Here is a 20,511-nt window from a genome sequence, read left to right on the forward strand (position 1 = left end):
TGAATGGGAACCCTTTACAAAGTATCTGAAGAAGCAGCAAAGCGAACTGGACTCCTTGGCAGGTTTTGAATAAACATTCACAAACTTTTTATTGATAATAATCAGCTAAATAGTTTGAGGATCTATACAACTTTGTAACATGCAGAAAACAGCATTCTTAGAGAAACCAAAGACTGGAACTGAGGGAAGTCGGGGGGGGTGGGGGGGAGGAAAAATGGGGGGGACAAGGGTGATATGTTTTTGGATAATATGTCTTGTTATAATTTTGCATTTTAAAAATTAAAAAAAAACACCAGACTGCAGGTTTTGTGCATTTATAGCAGGGGTAGGGAACCTGTGACCTTCCAGTCATTGTTAGACACCACCTTGCTTCAGCCCCAGCCAGCAGCTTGGCCCAGAGTCAATGATGATGGGAGTTGTAGTTCAGCAACAACTGGAGTGCAAAAGATTCCCCACCCCTTGCATAGAGCAACGGGAAACATTACAGGTGACCGTAGTCTGTAGCACTGAACTCTAACGTATTTCTTGGCACACTTTTGCAGAGCTGAACCTGGCATGGTTTTGACATGCATACTTTGGGCTTGGTTGAAAGTGCATCAGGAAAACTCAACTATAACAGATGCTGATCTGCACAAGGCCCTGTACCATGACACATTGGAGCAACTTTCAATGGCTTTTGTGAGTTCTTAAAAAAAAAAAGTTACAAATAAAAGATGTCATCTGTTTATAATATGCAATATAATCTAGGGAGAGTTGAAAAAGCAAATGTTTTCTGGCGAGCAATGCCTTTCGGGCCATCTCATTAGCTGCACATAAAATGAAATCAATATTTTTTCATCACACTTTAAGACTTTCTTTTCCCTCTACAAAAAATAATGTAATAGCCCTGAATTGTTTTACAACTTCCACCTCTCCCCCCCTACCCGCCACAACCTCCCCTGCTTTCATACGACTTTTGTCTTCACTCCGGAAACAGACATTTAATGAGCTTGTTTGCCGCTCGCACCTTCTGCACATGGTGAAAAGATAGTTCAACTGCCCTGGTTTGCATGCCAACAGCTGTTGATGAAAAACAGGTCCACATATTTGAGAAGAATGATGAATGGAAGCTCATGCTTGCCTTTTGCTAATGGCCCATCAGGAAAATACTTCATCTTCTGTTAAAAAAAAAAATAGAAAAAAATCTTGCCACAACAGGATAGTTTGCTTAACTCACTGGGGATGTAAATAGCTGAAACTAATCCTCTAGTCTTAAAAAAATTAACTGTAAAAAAAACCACAACCCTTTGCATTTATTTGTTTGGTCTCCTTTACAATTCGCATAATCAGAAGCTTCCTCTTGTGATATTTGAAATCTATAATCATTGCTGACAATGAGGTGTTCAAATTAAATTATGCAATGACCCCTGAACAAAACACAGCTGCAACGGAGCGAAATGAGCACAAAGGAAGAAGGAGAGCAATTTGTATGAAGCGAGGTTGGGTTTCAGAGAACTTCCTGGTACTGTCAGTCTCCAACTTTCCCCACAAAGGAATTAAACAGTTGTGCTTTGGGCCAAGGGCCAAATGAGACAATAAACATGTAGCTGCCATCAAATCCAGCAGTCACATGTCTGGTTCCTCCCTCCCATCTATAAAGTCTAATAGAAGTTATCCATGCCCTCATGGAAGGGCCATAATTCAGTGGCAAAGCGTTTGCTTTGTGGGCAAAAGGTTTGGAGTTCAATCTATCGCATCTCCAGGTAGGACTGGGATATTTCTCTGCCTGAATCCCTGGACAACTGCCACCAGCCTCTGTGTAGATTAAGCAGGACAGCCCAATGGAAAAGGAAAAGGCTGGGCATAACAAGACTTTTATGTTGTGGGAGATCCAGGAAACAAGCACTCCTGGATTCTGCTAGCGATTGAGGCAGACATGAACTTTGGGGTTCTGCACTGTAAATAGTTTTGCACCTAAATAAAACCTGTAAAAGACAGGTCGGAGTCCTGCCTGGTTACTCGTGAGCAACCACCTTTGCCATCTGACAATCATCATTATTGAATTTATATACCGCCCTATACTCGGGGGTCTCAGGGCGGTTCACAGCATAAAATCAAGATACAAAACCACAAAATACCGAATGAAAATGAAAACAACAACCCAATAGCAGCCCCCCCCAAAAAAAACCATTTTCAAAGGGCATAGAATGTAAATTGAATCAACCAAGGGCCTGGTTAAAAAGGAATGTTTTTGCTGTCACCTAAAGGTTTATAATGAAGGCACCAGGCGAACTTCCCTGGGGAGAGCATTCCACATACAGGCAGCCACTGCAGAGAAGGCCCATTCTCGTGTTGCCATCCTCTGGACCTCTTGAGGAGGCGGCACATGAAGGAGGGTCTCAGAAGATGATCTAAGGTCCGGGTAGGTTCATATTGAAAGAGGCAGTTCTTGAGGTATTGCAATCCTGAGCCATTTAAGGCTTTACAGTGGTACCTCAGGTTACAGACGCTTCAGGTTACATACGCTTCAGGTTACAGACTCCGCTAACCCAGAAATAGTGCTTCAGGTTAAGAACTTTGCTTCAGGATGAGAACAGAAATTGTGCTCTGGTGGCGCGGCAGCAACAAGAGGCCCCGTTAGCTAAAGTGGTGCTTCAGGTTAAGAACAGTTTCAGGTTAAGAACGGACCTCCGGAACGAATTAAGTACTTAACCCGAGGTACCACTGTATAGGTCAAAACCAGCACTTTGAATTGGGCCTGGAAACTCATTGGTAGCCAGTGCAGTTGGACAAAGATTTAAAGGCAGTTCATATGCTCCCTCCCCTCTTCACACCAAAACACTACAGCTGCTCCTGGATGGGGGCAAGAAGTGTGTTGGAAAGGTAAATGCAGGTTTTGTGTGCTCTGGCACAGGATGGTTTTGCTGAAGCAGGTCTGATCCGTACCAGGATGGGAGACCCTCAGGTAATCATACCCTCAGGTCAGAGGACAGTCTGACTTCCTTAGGGCCTGGGACCTCTAAACTATTGTTATTCATGGACCTTAAGGTCCTCTGCGGGGCATACCAGGAGAGGCAGCCCCGTAAATACAAGAGATCTAAGCCACAAAGGGCTTCAAATACAGAAAAGAGGAAAAGAAACTAGGAAGTGGTATCTGCTCTGCTGTAAAGGGAAGTGAGGGGCAGATGGGGCTCATCAACCTAGGAAGGTAGCCTATCTAGGAGAAGAAAAACTCTGATCCTAAACCTCTGCTGCCTTGCGGAATATCTTCACGAGGAGAAAGGGCTAAGGGGTTAACTCTATACAAATATGGAGTGAAGTACCTAAGACAACTGGATGGTTCCTTGTACACCTCCTTCTGGCAACTCCTACAACCAAGCTAGAGCCAAACATGTCGCTCTGCTTTCCTTTGGGCCACATCAGCAAGGCCAAGAGGTGGATATTGGCATCTGAGCAGCCCAGGACCTTCATACACACTGCCCCGATGTGCCCCAAAGAAGTCACTTAGGTGCTGCTAACGCAGAAGTTTGACTTCACCCCCAGAGGCACACTCCATTATCTCTCTAGCCAGATAGGTGCCAACAGCAACAGCAACAGCAAACAAGTAGCATAAATGAGATCTCTGTAGCCAATAAATATCTGGACTGGGAAGAATGATGACATAAAAGGATGCATAGTAAAGGGTAAAGGGACCCCTGACCACTAGGTCCAGTCGTGACCGACTCTGGGGTTGCGGTCTCATCTTGCTTTATTGACCGAGGGAGCCGGCGTACAGCTTCTGGGTCATGTGGCCAGCATGACTAAGCCACTTCTGGTGGACCAGAGCAGCACACAAAACCCCATTTACCTTCCCGCCGGAGCAGTACCTATTTATCTACTTGCACTTTGATGTGCTTTCGAACTGCTAGGTTGGCAGGAGCAGGGACCAAGCAACGGGAGCTCACCCCATTGCGGGGATTCGAACTGCTGACCTTCTGATCGGCAAGTCCTAGGCTCTGTGGTTTAACCCACAGCGCCACCCATGTCCCACAAAAATGCATAGGATGCATAGGCATTGCTGTTAGAAATTTTATGCCCTATTATGTATCCAGACAGCCATTTGACCAGGGGTAGGCAATCTAAGGCTCGTGGGCCGGATACGGCCCAATCGCCTTCTCAATCCGGCCTGTGGACGGTCCGGGAATCAGCGTGTTTTCACATGAGTAGAATGTGTGCTTTTATTTAATATGCATCTCTGGGTTATTTGTGGGGCATAGGAATTCATTCATTTTTTTTCTCCCAAAATATAGTCCGCCCTCCCCCCACGGTCTGAGGGACGGTGGACCAGCCCATGGCTGAAAAAGTTTGCTGCCCCTGCATTTGACCATAGATCCTATTACATTTTTTACCATGTCTGTCGGTGAAATCTTCTCACTTGACAGGATGCTAGAGACAATGAAGCTTCAAGGACATTGTTAGGAGTTGGCCCAGAGGATCCAAAACTCAGGTGTGTAGTGGCTGGTCCCAGATTTCCTGCCCCTCCACCCCTTCTAAAACTTTTTTAAAAACAAAATCTTTGTCTGCAGAGTTGCTAGGAGTACTGCAAAGTTCAGTACTGGTGAGCCCATCCATTATCTTAATTTCCCAGACGTTTCTATGCGTATGAATTATCATATGCAAATTTGTACCATAGACCTATGCCCCAAGTCATCTAAGTACCTTGCAACATCCGTGCTAAGATTATTTGGGGATGTAGCCTGACCATCTCTGTATGGGCTCAATTTCTCAATGTTTTCTAGAAGTGATGCTTACAAGAGAAGGGGCAGGGGGTGAAACTTACAAGATACGTTTTTTTAGGTGAGCATTAATGCTTGAAAGGCCTGTCTGGTATCGTCTCAAAGAGATTGTGTTTAACTTTTTTTTAATCTAATGTAGTTACAAGTTGCTATGAACTTGTGTGCACATTCTGCATCTGTTTTGGCATCATGACATTCTGCGTCTGTTGCGAATGTATGAGTTTTATGCATTTTGCAATAGTCCTGTGTGAAATAAAAAGTTTAGAAAATGGGAGAGCAAACCAGCAAATGTGAAGCATTTATTTTGGAAACCAACCCATGCCCGACAAAAGGCATTCAGATCAACAAACGGAACCTGATTACCGTAGTTTTGCCAATGGGTTGATGATTATCAGGTTGTAATAGAGAGGCGGGCTTTTTCACAAGTAGCACCAGTCTTCCTGAATGCTCTCCCTGCGGAAATAGGTGAGGCTCCATTGGTCTTGGCCTTCTGCTGGCTCTTCATGACACACTTGTTTAGACAAGTGTTCCCCTGCTCTTCTGACTCGCGCCTCCTGATCTAATTGTTTTAATTGCTGTTTTCACTGTTTTAATGGGCTTGTTTTATTGTACGTTTCAATTATGGATGTTTTTAACGTTCTCTCTTTTAAAATGATGTGCCATTATATTTTTTTACGATTGTCTTCACACTTGTCAAAAGCTTAGAAGTCATTTGGGCAAGCAAGCAGTATATAAATAAATAAATATCAATCAAATAAGCAAATGTCTCCTTTATCTGCTCTACCAAATATGTGTTTCCCTTCTTTGTGCACCATTAGTGCAACCTTTCCTGGTATGCCCCGCAGAGGACCTTAAGGTCCATGAATAACCATAGTTTAGAGGTCCCAGGCCCTAAGGAAGTCAGACTATCCTCCACCAGGGTCAGGGCCTTTTCAGTGATGGCTCCGACCTGGTGGAATGCTCTGTCCCATGAGACTAGGGCCCTTTAGGATTTAACCTCCTTCCGTCAGGCCTGTAAGACAGAGCTATTCCTGGCCTTTAATTTGAATTCAGCCTGATCTTTTATTTCCCTTCTCTTCCCTTCCCCTCCCCTTTTATGAAGATCACCCGTTCTGAGACCCCACAGCTAATTCTCCCCTGGCCTCCTCACTGGCCCAAGTAGGACCAATTCAGCCAGCTAGCCCTGGAGATTATCTAATGCTTATTTCCCCTAAATTGATTTTTGAATTTTATTGTTATTCAGGTTTTTATGCTGCTTTTATAATTAAGTGTTTTAAATTTGTTGTTAGCTGCCCTGAGACCAGTTTTTGAACTGGGAAGGGCGGAATATAAATAAAAAATTATTATTATTATTATTATTATTATTATTATTATTATTATTAATTAACCTATCTTTTCCTGCTGAATCAACTTTGGACTGACAGATATTTCTCAACTACAACTCCAATCAATGTTATTTTTCTAGAAAAACAGAGGTGCCAGAATTCACCTGTTCTGTTATAATGGCAATACTGCCCACCTGAGAGGTGCCAGAATCCACCTGAGAGGTGCTGGAACTGAGGTCCACCAAGATCTGGCTTTTAAAAAAGCCGTGACTACAATCATCCTTGGCCATTGGCCATGCTTGCCATCTTATAGCAACTTGCCTGGGAGTAAGCCCCCTTGAAACCAATAGAACTTGCTTCTGAGTAGACATGAACCGTATCAAACGGGCAGTGTGGCTGTCAGAGGCTGGTGGTGAAATCCTGTTCCACTCAAAAGCAAGCCTTACTGAAGTCAACATTACTTACTCCTGTGTAAGTAAATACAGAAATGCTGTTAGAATGTAATCAGGAAAGGGCCATGGTTAGACTCCAAGCATCAAAAAGAACAGTAAGTTTGAACATCTTGTCTGAGGGACGTCAAACAGGTCCTTCTTTCTATGGTTCAGTACAGTCATATCAAATCTGTATATCACATGGAAAATTAGTTTTGACCCTGTCAGCTTTAGCTCCAACCCTTTCAGATATGGATCATTAAATTCAATCCTTGATACTGCCGGCAAGAGGCTCTAGAAAAGCAGTTGTCCATCTTTGCTCCTAGCATTAGACAGCAGCCCTTTGCATTTCCAGAGAGAAATTTCTTGCATGTTTGGGGAATACATGATTATTAGCTCATTATTAGTTCATGCTCTAAGTTCTCAGAAAATGTGCAACTGCCACCTTCAGATTTGTGATCAACATTTTCCCTGAGCAATTGCCCTGAAACAATTAAATAGTTGTTGCATATTTATCAATAAACAAGGACCTTTAAAGACCACCAAAAGCACCTGTAGCCTTGAGTAACCAAATGACTTTAAAAATTATTATTAACAGTTTATTTCTGTTCCCCCCTCCAAATCTTACAAAGACTCAACTGTGCAATTCCACCCAATTTTCCTTCTTTCCCATTCCACCCTCCCTCTTCCTCCCACAACCCCCTTCATATTCCTGCGCACAGTAAATAAGGCATACTTGCGTAAACTAAGGGGTGAAAAATAAACGATAAAGGCAGGAGGGAAGAGAGGAGAAAGGGAGTAAGAGAAGAAAAAGATGGGAAGAAAAGAAGAAAAAGAAGAACTTAGTTGGGCCTAGCCAGTTGTTTAATCTTTTCAAGATGAGCCAGCCATTATTCTGATGACTTTGTACTGTTTTTGAAATATACTCGGAGTCGAGTGTGGATTTCATGCTCTTTATTAAGCTCATAGTAGTGAGGAATGGAAGTTCCCCCCAAATATCTGCTTTATATACATTATTTACACAATGGGTCGCACGTGATTGGCTAATTCTGGGATTCTCCTGTAGGCCAATCAGGTTGTGGATTCACTTCCACCTGGAGCTGGATTGGGTGGCTCCTGCGGACCAATAATACTGCTGCATTCTGGACCCTATTGTTCTAGGACCAATCAGACTGCTGCTTTTTGGATCCTATTCAACTCAGTACATAACAGTTTTTAATGGTATTTTATGCTTTATTGCATTTGTGTAGTTTCTTGTGCATCACATTGATATTTTATATGTGTGGGCAGTCTTTAGATATTTTTAGAAATGCAATTAAATAAATACCTATGGACTGATTTAGAATGAAACAGCGAATGAAACATGTTTTTCCTTGCCCATGTGACATAGCCAAAAGTGTTCTCTGGCTACTTTCCTCTTTAGTGAGTAACTCAGTGTACATTCCACAGAACTATGATAGAAAACTATGTTTAAGCAACTTTAAGGACTGCAGTTCTCCTTTACTGTCATACAGCTATGTATGTTGGGGGACGGAGGTGGCATTGAGTTGAAATGCTCTGAAAATAATGGGTTTATCTCCTTAGAAGATGTCTTGCAGTGGAAATTAATTGACACCAATTAAATATCTCCTCTCAACCCGTAACATTAATCTTCGACATTGTGAAGGTTTTAATAAGCTCGTAAAGAGAGTTCGTTTATGACCATTTCCATTGCATTTATTGCCTTACTGGAGCCTTCTGCCCTGTGTATAGATAGATCTTGTGTGAGAAAGTGGTGTAAAATGGTGTTTTCAGCTTACATGCCTTACATCAGTTTTCCACCCACATGTTACATGGCAAAAATTCAATCTGCCCATGCTACAACACATTTTCCATTCATTTCAATGGAATTTGTATAACAACCTGGCTCAATTCCCTTTGAGTTGCAACAACAACCAAATACATGATCTACACTCCCTGAAAACATTCAGATCTAGTGTGCATATACACAATTATTCCCATCCTGTCCACTGATCTATCAGGGAAGGGGATCTTCCATCCTGCTGCCATTACGTGCCATCGAAGAAAGTAAACTTCTGCCTTCAGATTGGAGCAATACTAGGGTTGCCATATTTCAAACAGTGAAAATCCGGACAGAAAAGTTGTTGTTTTTCTTGGCAAAGTTTTTTGGGGGTAGCAAAGTTGTTGAGCTTTTTCAGAGGACCTTTCATAGTTCTGCCCAAAGTTGCACTTTGGGGGCAAAATCTTAAAAAAAGCTATTTTGGTGGGAAATCTGATATTTTCCCGATTTTCGCCCGGACACAAGGAAACAAGGGAAGTGGTTCAGCTCCAGAGGAGAAATGGGTGTGTCCTCTTTCCTCAACTGGCTGGTACTATATTTAGAAAGACAAAGGCCAGAGTTGAGAGTTGAGTGATGTGAGAGAGACACTAGAAGCTGAAAATGTAAAACAGCAGGCTGGGAAGCCAAAGAAAAAGCCATACCCATTTTCTGCTTGCACCCAAGGCTGTGACTATGGGTGAAGCAAGACCTTTTGGAGTCGCTGATGCTGTGAATCCCTCCATCGTAGACTCAGATTGTATACAGTGGCATCTTGGTTCTCAAACACCTTGGTACTCAAACAACTTGGAACCCAAACACTGCAAACCCGGAAGTAACTGTTCCGGTTTGTGAACTTTTTTCGGAAGCTGAACATGCTCCGTTTTGAGTGTTTCGCTTCCGTTTTGAGTGCCACACTTCCGATTTGAGTGTCTGTTTCTGCTATATATTTTGCGTTTTTGTTTTTGCGGCTTTTTTGTTCTGTTTTTGTGACTGTGCAGAACCCAGTTCAGCTACTGATTGATTGATTGTGTGACTGCAGTACATTGTTTATTGCTTTCATTTTATGGATCAATGGTCTCGTTAGATCGTAAAATTCATATTAAATTGCTGTTTTGGGGGTTGTTTTTAAAAGTCCGGAATGGATTCATCCATTTTGCATTACCTTCTATGGGAAAGCTCACCTTGGTTTTGGAACGCTTTGGTTTTGGAATGGACTTCCAGAATGGATTAAGTTTGAGAACCAAGGTACCACTGTATATCTTCCTTCTTCTCTCTGCAGCCAGCAAGGCACCCTTTTCCACGGGGAAGGGTTCAGACTCAGAGGCAGAGAGACTCTGCCTCGGCGTCCGAGCCCCCCACCCCCCACCCCCCCAAAAGGTGCCTTGTTCATTGGCTGCAGAGGGTGGAGATGAACTGCTTCTTTCTCAGAGGCAGTGCTGCTGCCACCTGCCGGCTTTACTCATTGATTTTGTAGGTGCCCAGCCCCACAATTATATTATGGTGGGTGACCAAGAACCCACAGCCCCTTAGAGTTGGCTCATATGATGAAATGTTAGCGTGACCTGGGAGGGGGGTGCAGGGAAGAGAGAGGAGGAATTGACTTGCTCAGCTCCCTCTGTCCCCTTCCCTGCAGGATTTGTAGAATGATCAAGCTATCCATATTCAGTCAAGAGTAGTGTCAAAGGGAAATAATTATCTTTAAGAATAGCAACACCTCTTAACAAGTTTCAGCCTTGATTTCTGCTCCTCCCATTACAAGTGAGCCTTGAACTTTGTCACGTTTGACACCCGTTTTCGCTCAACGTATGGATTTGTGTGATGTGTTGTTTATTTTCTTGCTTGCATTGCTGTTGTATTTTTTAATTTTTTTATTTTAAATGTAAATGTGAAATCAGCATGTGACCTTTGAAGGGACAAATGCTCGTTTCTCTTATACAGAAGAGCTGCTATATAGGCATGACTTTTCTTGTTGAAATACCTTTCTCCCTACACATGCACAAACATGAAATCAAAATTATTCAGGCACAAAGATTGTTGCCTGGCTGCCGCTGAAGACAGAGGGACACTGACAAACACGCAAGAGAGAGAGAAAGAGACAGAGGGAGGGAAAACATCATAGTGAAAGATGTACAGTATGGATACTCCATTGGGAACTGAATTGAGCCTACCTCAACATATTTTGAATTACCCATTCAGTTAATAATCAGTTGTTCCATAGTGGGTCACTGTCTAATGTCAGCCAGTAAATGGGTTTTTTTAAATAATAATAAAAAACCTCAGGCACTTTGTAGGCATTAGGTTTCGTTTGCATTCTACACAAGGTTGCCTTTGTTAGGAGGACTGAAAGCTACATGTATCCCTTCACATTTTGCTAATGGTCTCTTCTACATTACCGTTCCATTATCAGGCTATCCTGACACTTTAATAAAACCCCCACCGGGGTTGCAAAAGTTGCTAACATAGCTACTTTCGGGAGGGGCAGTGGGGGGGAATAGACATCAAAGACTGCTTCAAGGAGAAGACAGAAAGAGAGATTTGTGATGTACACACGCTATTACAAAACAAACAAGGTCACAACCTGGCGTGCAGAGAGAGCTGATTCCAGAAGAGAAATTCACTGCCGTATCTGTCCTCAGGTATCAGGCAGAGTGCATAGGAGAGCCCTGTTGGATCAAACCAGAGGCCTGTGTCAGGGATGGGAAATCTATGGCCTATATTTGGCCCCCAAGCAGTGCCAGATTTACATATAAGCTAAACAAGCGATCACTTAGGGCCCCACTCTCTTGGGCCCCCCCAAAAAAATTAAAGAAAAATAACCTGGATGTATATTTCCAAAATATAAGATAAAAAACAAATAAAAACCTACATACAGCAACAATTGCAAATGGCTTTAGATACCTATTAGGTCCAGTGAGAGCTGGATCATAAAGAAGGCTGATCGCCAAAGAATTGATGCTTTTGAATTATGGTGCTGGCGGAGACTCTTGAGAGTCCCATGGACTGCAAGAAGATCAAACCTATACATTCTGAAGGAAATCACCCCTGAGTGCTCACTGGAAGGACAGATCCTGAAGCTGAGGCTCCAATACTTTGGCCACCTCATGAGAAGAGAAGACTCCCTGGAAAAGACCCTGATGTTGGGAAAGATGGAGAGCACAAGGAGAAGGGGACGACAGAGGACGAGATGGTTGGACAGTGTTCTCGAAGCTACCAGCATGAGTTTGACCAAACTGCGGGAGGAAGTGGAAGACAGAAGTACCTGGCGTGCTCTGGTCCATGGGGTCACGAAGAGTCGGACACGACTAAACGACTAAACAACAACAGGTCTATAAATGACCCTATAGCCTATATTCAACAACAAAAAACAGCGACAATTGGTTGTTGACAAAGGACAGCTGGACATATAAAGGGCACCATTACCTTCAGTAGCTATGGGCTTCATCAAATCCAAATCCGGCCCTCCCCACAAACCATTTGTTTGTTTGTCTGTTCATAAATTTAAAACACCACTTGATTATGAACAAAACCTCAAAGCAGTTTACAAAAGATAAAGCAGTAAAACCAAGAAACAAACCACACCCACCTCTCCAGGGCTGCCAACTTAAATAAAATATTGGGAGGGCAGGCAAGCCCCACCCAGCACAATCGATCACATGACGTGGCATGGACAAACCATTTGAATGACAATGCGCATCAACTTGGGAGGGCAAAGGAAACTTGGCCCCTAGGACTTAGCTCCTATGCATCTATCAATCAGCTGATGTCATATGACATCAGGCATAGAGATCTGTGATCTCTGATGTAAGCATGAAGTGCTAAGATCAGAGACGAGGGGTCTCTTATCTCCTGTCTTAGCACTAAGCACTGCAGCATTTAGGATGGAGATATGCCTCTACTTGTTCTTTGCCTGTAAACTGTCAGAGAGAAGGCAGCATATCTGATCTTATCACTGTGTGATGCCATCTCCAGATAGTGCTGGAGAGCAAAAATATATAATTGCGATTTTCCATAGTGTTTTTGTCCTCTCTCTCGTTATAATGGTTTAATTTCTGAGTTATTTATAGCGATTCCCCCCCCTGTGTGTAGATCCACCCACCCTAGGAGTTAGGAGAGCTCCACCATCCTGACAAATTCAGTCAAATCTTGTTCTCTCCTTTAAGAAAAACCTTAAGTAAGCAACCCACCAGTGATTAGAGCACTTTTGAGCCTTTGAGATGGTGCCATATCGGGTTTTGGTGACCGCATAAGAAGCTTGATTTCCAGTTGCATTTCTAGCTTCTGCCACTTGTGAACAGGTGCACTGTGGGTATTCCATCTGCTATTGATTCACCAAAGTGCTAGCCTGAGCATCTTCTGGAAGCACTGTATGACATACCTGGTTGGTCTGTACTTTTGGGGTTCAGAAGTAAGCCAGGGAAAGATGATGAATTTTCAATTACAGTGGTACCTCGGGTTACATACACTTCAGGTTACATACGCTTCAGGTTACCGACTCCACTAACCCAGAAATAGTGCTTCAGGTTAAGAACTTTGCTTCAGGATGAGAACAGAAATTGTGTGGTGGCAGCGCGGTGGCAGCAGGAGACCCCGTTAGCTAAAGTAGTGCTTCAGGTTAAGAATAGTTTTGGGTTAAGTACGGACCTCTGAAACGAATTAAGTACTTAATCCAAGGTACCACTGTAGTACTGTTTTGATGCAGGATCTTTCTTCTGTTGTCTACCTTAAGGCACACTATGTATCTAAATCAGGGTTTCCCTAAGTTGGGTCTCCAGTTGTTTTTGGATTACAGTTCCCCTCATCCCTGACCATTAGTCCTGCTAGATGGAGGTTATAGTCCAAAAACAGCTGGCGATCCAAGTTTTTGGGAAACCCTGATCTAAATAAATAAAGGACATAATGTATTTTTTAAGCAATTTAAAATTCACCAAAATCAGTCAGTGGATTTCAAAAAAGAAAAAGGAACATAAAACACCACCCCACCAGCTGGAAATAAATCGAGAACAATCGGTTTGTTGGCTATTGAAAAACACTTCCCATTCACGATAAAAGAACAGGCAGGCAGCCATAAGGTGTTAGGCAAACAAATGAAGTACATATTTGCAGGCATGCCTTGTGCCGAAAGCAATGGGGGGGGGGGTCATGCATCTTATTTTAACGAGAAGGCGGGGAGATGAGAAAGCGGGGGAGAGAACCCAGAATGGATTTGGAATCACATTATGCTGCCTATAAAAAAAATAAAATGTTGAAACTTCTTGCCTTGTTAAAAAAAGAAAAAGGAATGGTGTACTTGCCCTGTGGGTAATGGAAGCTTTGTGGATTTGCAGACAATGGGGCAACAGACAGAGTCACCTGATCTACCTTTCAGACCTGGTGAGAACGAGAGAATAAAATAGGCTACAAAACACCTGAAACTGCTGGCATCGGGAACACTTCCTGTCGAATTTGGTCGGACAACAGACACAAAGCCTGCCCTGTAATTAAATCCCACCCTGATCTACATTTTGCAGTCATGTAATTAATACTTCCTCTCTGCAAAGCAGTGGAATAATTTAAAAAGCAGATTTTCCCCCCTCCCGAGGGTGGGGGTTCCTTTCCCCTTTCTTCCTCTCCCTTTCTTTCCAAACCGGAGCCTGTAAGAGAGTTTGGCATGTACCTTTTAGCTAGGGGGGGAGTGATTTGCCAGTTCCATTTGCTAACAGAAAGCTGCAATTAGATGCTCAGAGCTCTCTTTGTGCTGGGAGAAGCAAATGATACTTCCTTCCTGTTTAAAAGCTGTGAGTGGAGCAGGAGCCTGGGCTGGAGGAGGGGTGGAAAGGAGAAGGAGAGCTCTACCTATTCAGCAAGGTTTTACGGAATTTATAAATAGAGGTAGGACACAGAGTGTTGCCCCAACAGAGTAAATATTGTCCTACAACTCAAAAGTCAAGGTGTATCCAATTATAGGAGCATGGCATGCTATTCTCTAGGGAGGTCTTTGTGTTGATTTCTCTCCTCAGCAGATGGGATTAGGATCAGAATAAAACTCAGTGTGGCCATCTTCTCTCACACCCCTCACTGGTACAAATCTTTATAAAGAAGATTAGATAAATTCGTGGAGGATAAGGCTGTATCAGTGGCTAAGGTCCACAATAGTTAATGAAAATATATCATGGAGGATAATTCTATCAATGGCTACCAGGCATGATGCCTTATGTTCCACCTCCACTGTCAGAGGAAACATGCCATACCCTCCAACCTTTCTCTGATGAAAATAAGGACATCCTATTCCAGAATAAATAATAATAATAATTTTATTATTTACACTCCATCTATCTGACTGGGTTGCCCCAGCCACTCTGGGAAGCTTCCAACATACAGTGGTACCTCAGGTTACATACACTTCAGGTGACATACGCTTCAGCTTACAGACTCCGCTAACCCAGAAATAGTACCTTGGGTTAAGAACTCTGCTTCAGGATGAGAACAGAAATTGTGCTCCAGCGGTGCAGCAGCAGCAGGAAGCTCCATTAGCTAAAGTGGTGCTTCAGGTTAAGAACAGTTTCAGGTTAAGAACAGACCTCCGGAACGAATTAAGTACTTAACCCGAGGTATCACTGTATATAAAAATGTAATAAAACATTTTTTAAAAAACCCTTTCCTATACAGGGCTGCCTTCAGATGTCTTCTAAAGGTTGTATCGTTACTTATCTCCTTGGCTTGGGGGTCGCATAACTTCATACCCTCCAATATTTCTCTGATGAAAATAGGGACATTTCAGCATCAAATCAGAAACCAGGATGGCTTCTGTAAACCTAGAACTGTCCCTGGGGAAATAGGGAAACTTGGAAGGTCTATATTCACTCCATAATGAAAGAAAGAAATGGCTATTTTATTGATTAGCCAACAATGGATTATGAGCCTGGGACCTAACTGATATTCATTCATTCATTGTATATTTATTTTGCCTATATGCTATTGCGCTTGTGCCATGGAAAAGCAGTTTGAGGAGGGCTTTCAAAGAAGGAAGCAGAATGACATAGTGCAAGCGTTCTGCAGACTGCAACAAGTGCAAGAAGCAGTGGGGAAGAATGGGTGGAGAATCTTGAAGAACTAGGTGGCTTTTGAGCAACAGAGGGTGATGGAACCAGCATTATCAACTAAACACCAGGCATGTGGACCCTTTAAGAGAATAAGCTATGACCCAGGATGCCAGCCCCGCCGGAGACCTGACTCAAGTGTTGTGGCCTGGTTGGAAGAATCATCTGCTACTTTGTGCAGGCTTCATCAGTAATAAAGTTTGATTTACCACTAACTCGGCTTCTAGTTACAGAGCCAATGATCAAATTTGTATCTGCATCCAATTCCAATGAGCTTGGGACAGTATAAATGGGGTTTCTTCATGACAACAGCTCTGTAAGGGAGGTTCAGCACAACTGACCCAAAACCACCAGGCGAGCTTCACAGCTAACCTGACCAGATTTTGAAACTAGAGGCAGATCTACACTCATGGTTTTTAATGTTAAGAAAGGGTTAAGGAAAGGTTTTGATAGATGGACACATGACGCCCTACTTTTTACGTTCATTGTGTGTTTTTACATTGTCTTTTTTAGAGCTTTTTTTTGGAAAAGTTTTTATTATTAAAATAATTCAGCATTAGTACACACATATTGCGAATATACAAGCACACAAACGTACATTTCATACAATCCTTAAAAATGTTCAAACATACCTACACTCAATCCCACAGATAATTCCTTTTTCCTTCACCATCCACCACCCCTCACCCCACCTTTGTGTTAGACTTCCAATCTACTCAATTGCAATTTCTTTCCACTTTTATTACTTTCTTTCACACACCTTTAACCTTCTTTTTCTGTTACACACTGTTATCCATCTTATTTAGTATTTCAGTATTTAAAACGGAACTTGTTTATTCTAATAGGAGTTCTGATTTTTCAATATGCTTTTGCAAGTATCCTTTAAACACCTTCCAGTCCCTGTCTATCTTCTCTTTTGAGATCCTTCCAATTTCTTCCATTGTTTTAGATATATTGTAATACTCCAATAATTTGGCAAGCCACTCTGTTTTTGTCGGTATAATACCACTTTTCCAATTTTCCATAGCACATATACTAAAATTGGAACGATACAGAGAAGATTAGCATGGCCCCTGCGCTAGAGCTTAATTTTTAATTGTTTATGCTGCTATATTTGTGAAACTCTGCTCATATGGCCCTGTGTAGCGTTTTTACCCTTTTTCTTACTGCATTCAAACTCCAAACCCCACCTCCAATGGTGTTGGGGGGCAGATAAGAAAAGGACATGGAAGGCAAGAGGAAGAATTAGGTAAAACGTGACACCAGAGATTAGAGCAGAGCAACCAGCAGCAGGGGAAAAACAGAATTTTGGGAAATGGTGTGAGCAGGACATAGGTGCCAACTCCCTGGGGCCCTGGGTGCCAGAGCACCCACAAAAATCCCCATAAATGGGCAGGGCACCCACAAATTTTGGTGCCAGGGCCATGCACGCTGCATGGCACCCGATTACAGGGCCAATTTGGCACTCCTGAGCCAGGTATTACTTACATTTGATGGGGGGAAACAAGGTAAAAGAAAACACAATTTAATTAACAAGTATGCCCTGTGAAATTTTAGAATGGCATATGTAATAACGTTAAACAGGTCAGTGTAGATCCAGCCTAGGTTTTACACAGCCTCATATTGGCTATCACTGCAAGGTGGAGAAAGCAACAGACAAAGCGACCGGAAAAAGCTGGTTTTGAGGCATAGCAATAGGGCATGAGAATTTGGCAAAGCAAGATAAAAATAAAAGAAGCCCCCCTTTCAAAGTGTTTCCTCTGTGTAGTGCAATCATAAGAGGAAATAGAAGTTTATCCTAAGTGCTCTGTCGGTATTTTTCTCAGATCCTTTTCAGAATACACTCCTCCATCATGATTAATTCAATGAGAGGCAAGTGCATTGTTGTTTCATCAGCTCTGATATCTAGATTTTACAAGAGCTTACCTTTAAGACAGTATTAATTAAGGCCAGCATTCAGATTTCAGGGGCTCCCTGGACATGGGAGTGTCTGTGGGCTGCATTAACCAGAAGGAACTCTAGTAAAAGAATAGATTCTTATGTATGCAACAACAGCAGCCGGAACCTTGTATGCTCAGAACAGGAAAGAAGAGAAAACACCAATGAAAGAAGAATGGATTTAGGGATGGCCAACTCCCAAGGGACTGCGATCTACTTTCAGAATTAAAATCTGACAGTGATCTACCTTTTTAGGGAAGGGAAATGCACCATCTTTTAGGGGTTCAGGTCAAAGTTGTTCAGCTTTTTTTTTTTTTTACAGGTGGGGAATATCCCGTTTTATGCCCATTTTGTTGGGGTTCTGTTTTTTGGGGGGGACTTTTAAGGGGGAAGGGGATTAGTCTAAGGTTACCAGATGTCCCCATTTCCCGGGGACAGTCCCTGGATTTACAAATCAGTCCCCATCCAAAATCCTATCACTCCTACTGAAGTTGAAAAGTGTCCCCGGATTCATTCAAAAAAATCTGGTAACCTTAGATTAGTCGCTCACCAAAACAGCACTGTGAAGGCATTATGCCTCACAGCAAGAACTCCGTCTTCCGTTACAGATATCAGGAGAAAATACAGGCAGGGGAGAGGGAGCAGGGCTGGGTGCTCTTAGGCAAAAGCAAAGGAAAATGAGACCGTGATCGACATCGATCAATTGCAACCACCCGGGGATCGACCAGTCAATCCCGATTGACCTGTTAGACATCCCTGGTATGTGAAGCTGGTGAAACTATATATATATTCAAATGAAATCATGAGCAGGATTTGAAATATGAGCAGTGGTCGAAGATTGATAATATATGAAATAGAAAAAGATGTCTTGGGTGAAGTGTTTATTAGAATGCAATATGTAAATGGGATGAGGTTAAGGACAGCATGGAAGGAAAAGCGGGAAGTCAAAATTTAAAGAGAAATGTAGACTTTGTATTGTTAAAAAGGAAAGCGGTCAAACCATCCCAAGAGGTGTTGAAATTTGGGGGGATTGGATAGTTACAATGGAATGCTCTTGGTGGTGCGGTGCACAATTTTGTTCTTATTTATTTATGATTATTACTTTGTCAAAAAAATAAAGAAAAGGAAAATTGAAAATAGAAAATAGAAAGAGAAAGAGAGAAATGTAGTACAAATTCGGAATCTGGAATATATATATGTTAAGAATTTAAAGTTTAATAAAAATTTGACTACAGTGGAAGTCCATAAATAAATAAATAAATGCTCAGATCCACTGTGCAAAGCAAAAGCTCTAACACATCCCTGAGCCAAACGTATTCCTTCACTTTTGGAGTAACTCTATTTACGGGGACAAATAACAGAAGAAATGTTATCAAGGACTCATATACTTAATTGCTCAGTGCCATCTACTTTCAACAATATCCTGTTTATGTTTGCATAGGCCAAATGGAGTGTTCTCTATTAAAGTGCATGAATAGGCATAAGTCGGACATTAAAAACGCCAAGAAATTGGCAAAGGATTATTTCAGCTTCCTTGGATACTTTGATTGTGACCTCAATGTCCTGCAAAACAAATCAAGGCATAATTAAGAGCTCATGCTACACCAGGCCATGGCCCTAGATATTTAAGGCTCTCAGATCCAAGTTAATAGGGACTGTGTGGGAAGGCAGGGACCTTCAATCCCCAAAACTGGGATAGACCTACCAGAAAGAGTTACTGTGATCACTAGGCCTGAGCTGTTTCACTTTCTTTGAATGAAGAGTTGACGTCACTGACACCAGGCCTTTTATTGCTGGCCTGACGCTGGCTCGTGACATTAAGCCACTGGAGTAGACCATCCCACAGCTGCAGCAGTAACCTCCCAACAGCAGAATCAGTGCCACTTACCAGAAGGGTAAGCAATGAGTCCAGGCTACACAGGAACACCAGCAGGATTGAGTCTGCTAGCATGTCCATGCAGCGCCTTGCCTCATCCTTCCCCATTCTGCTAAGTGGAAGGGACTATGCTGCAAGGAGGCTCTTGATATGGCTCTGCTCCACTACACGAGCCATTCCTGACATACTGCAAGTAATGACTTTGACTTTAAGATGTCAGTGTATTCTACGAGGGTCACTCATTAAAGATTTCCCCTGACCCACTTCCGGTTATCGTAGGAGGATGAAATTGCAAAGCAGTGGAAGATAGGAGTGCCTGGCGTGCTCTGGTCCATGGGGTCACGAAGAGTCAGACATGACTAAATGACTAAACAACAACAACAACAAATGATACATCTCTCCATAGGTAACGTGGTAATTTGTACCTCTGAAATCATAACAGTTTCTCTGCTACGGGTGCTAACATGGAGTAACATCTGATAATGGAACCAGTTGAAGGAGAGCGGTCATCAGGTTCCTGTACTTGAAGGGCGCACACCATGGGAGATGAAAGGGACTTATGGGGAAGGTGCCCCACCATATGACGTAGTCAAACACTAGCATCATCAGTTCAAGTGTGGTCGGACTTTGGTGGAACGGCTCCCATTCCTGGACGACCACAGTCCATCATTGATGAAGACACCATCCAGCAAGTAGAGGCCGCCATTTTGGAGGATCGCCATATAACCGTTTGCCAACTAGCTGCAGATGTCAAGATCAGTGTGGGCTCTGTAGAAAAAAATCATCCATGACCATTTGCACATGGGAAAGGTGTCCACATGGTGGGTTCCCCGGCTGCTGATGCCTTTCCAGAAGCAGGAACGAGTCACATGCTCACGGGCTCTTTTGGCCATGTGTCACGAAAACCATGATGACTTCTTCGCCAGACTAATTACTGAGGAGGAAACATGGGTCCATCATTATGACCCAGAGACTAAATCTCAGTCCAAACAAGGGAAGCACTCTGCCTCACCACCTCCAAAGAAGGCACATGTCCAACCATCAGTGAGCAAGGTCATCTATCAGTGAGCAAGGTCATGCTCATGGTCTTTTGGGACCAGTGTGGAGTAGTGATGATGGATTTCCTGGCAAAGGGTACCACAATTACCAGGACATGCTACACTTCACTGCTGTAGAAATTGTGGAAGGCCATCAAAATCGAGATGCATGGTATGCTGACCAAAGGTGCCTGCCTCCTGCAGGATAACACCCCGATTCACAACTCGCATGTTGCTCAGATGGAAGCACTGTCC

General features: G+C 42.8%; 1 long non-coding RNA gene across 2 annotated transcripts in view; it reads left to right on the top strand.

The window, feature by feature from the left end:
- Nucleotides 1–13,830, top strand: part of LOC310761292 — an 83,429-nt gene extending 69,599 nt beyond the window's left edge. Inside the window, exon 6 of one of the 2 annotated variants that reach the window (XR_014547339.1) lies at nucleotides 13,654–13,830. This is a non-coding gene — a long non-coding RNA (uncharacterized lncRNA). Of the gene's footprint in view, nucleotides 1–542; nucleotides 2,093–13,653 lie in introns of those variants that run through there. The other variant, XR_014547340.1, reaches the window with a different exon arrangement.
- The last annotated feature ends 6,681 nt before the right edge of the window (nucleotides 13,831–20,511 follow it).

Source organism: Podarcis filfolensis (genome assembly GCF_964270895.1).
Source record: "Podarcis filfolensis genome assembly, chromosome: 4".
NCBI lineage: Eukaryota > Metazoa > Chordata > Lepidosauria > Squamata > Lacertidae > Podarcis > Podarcis filfolensis.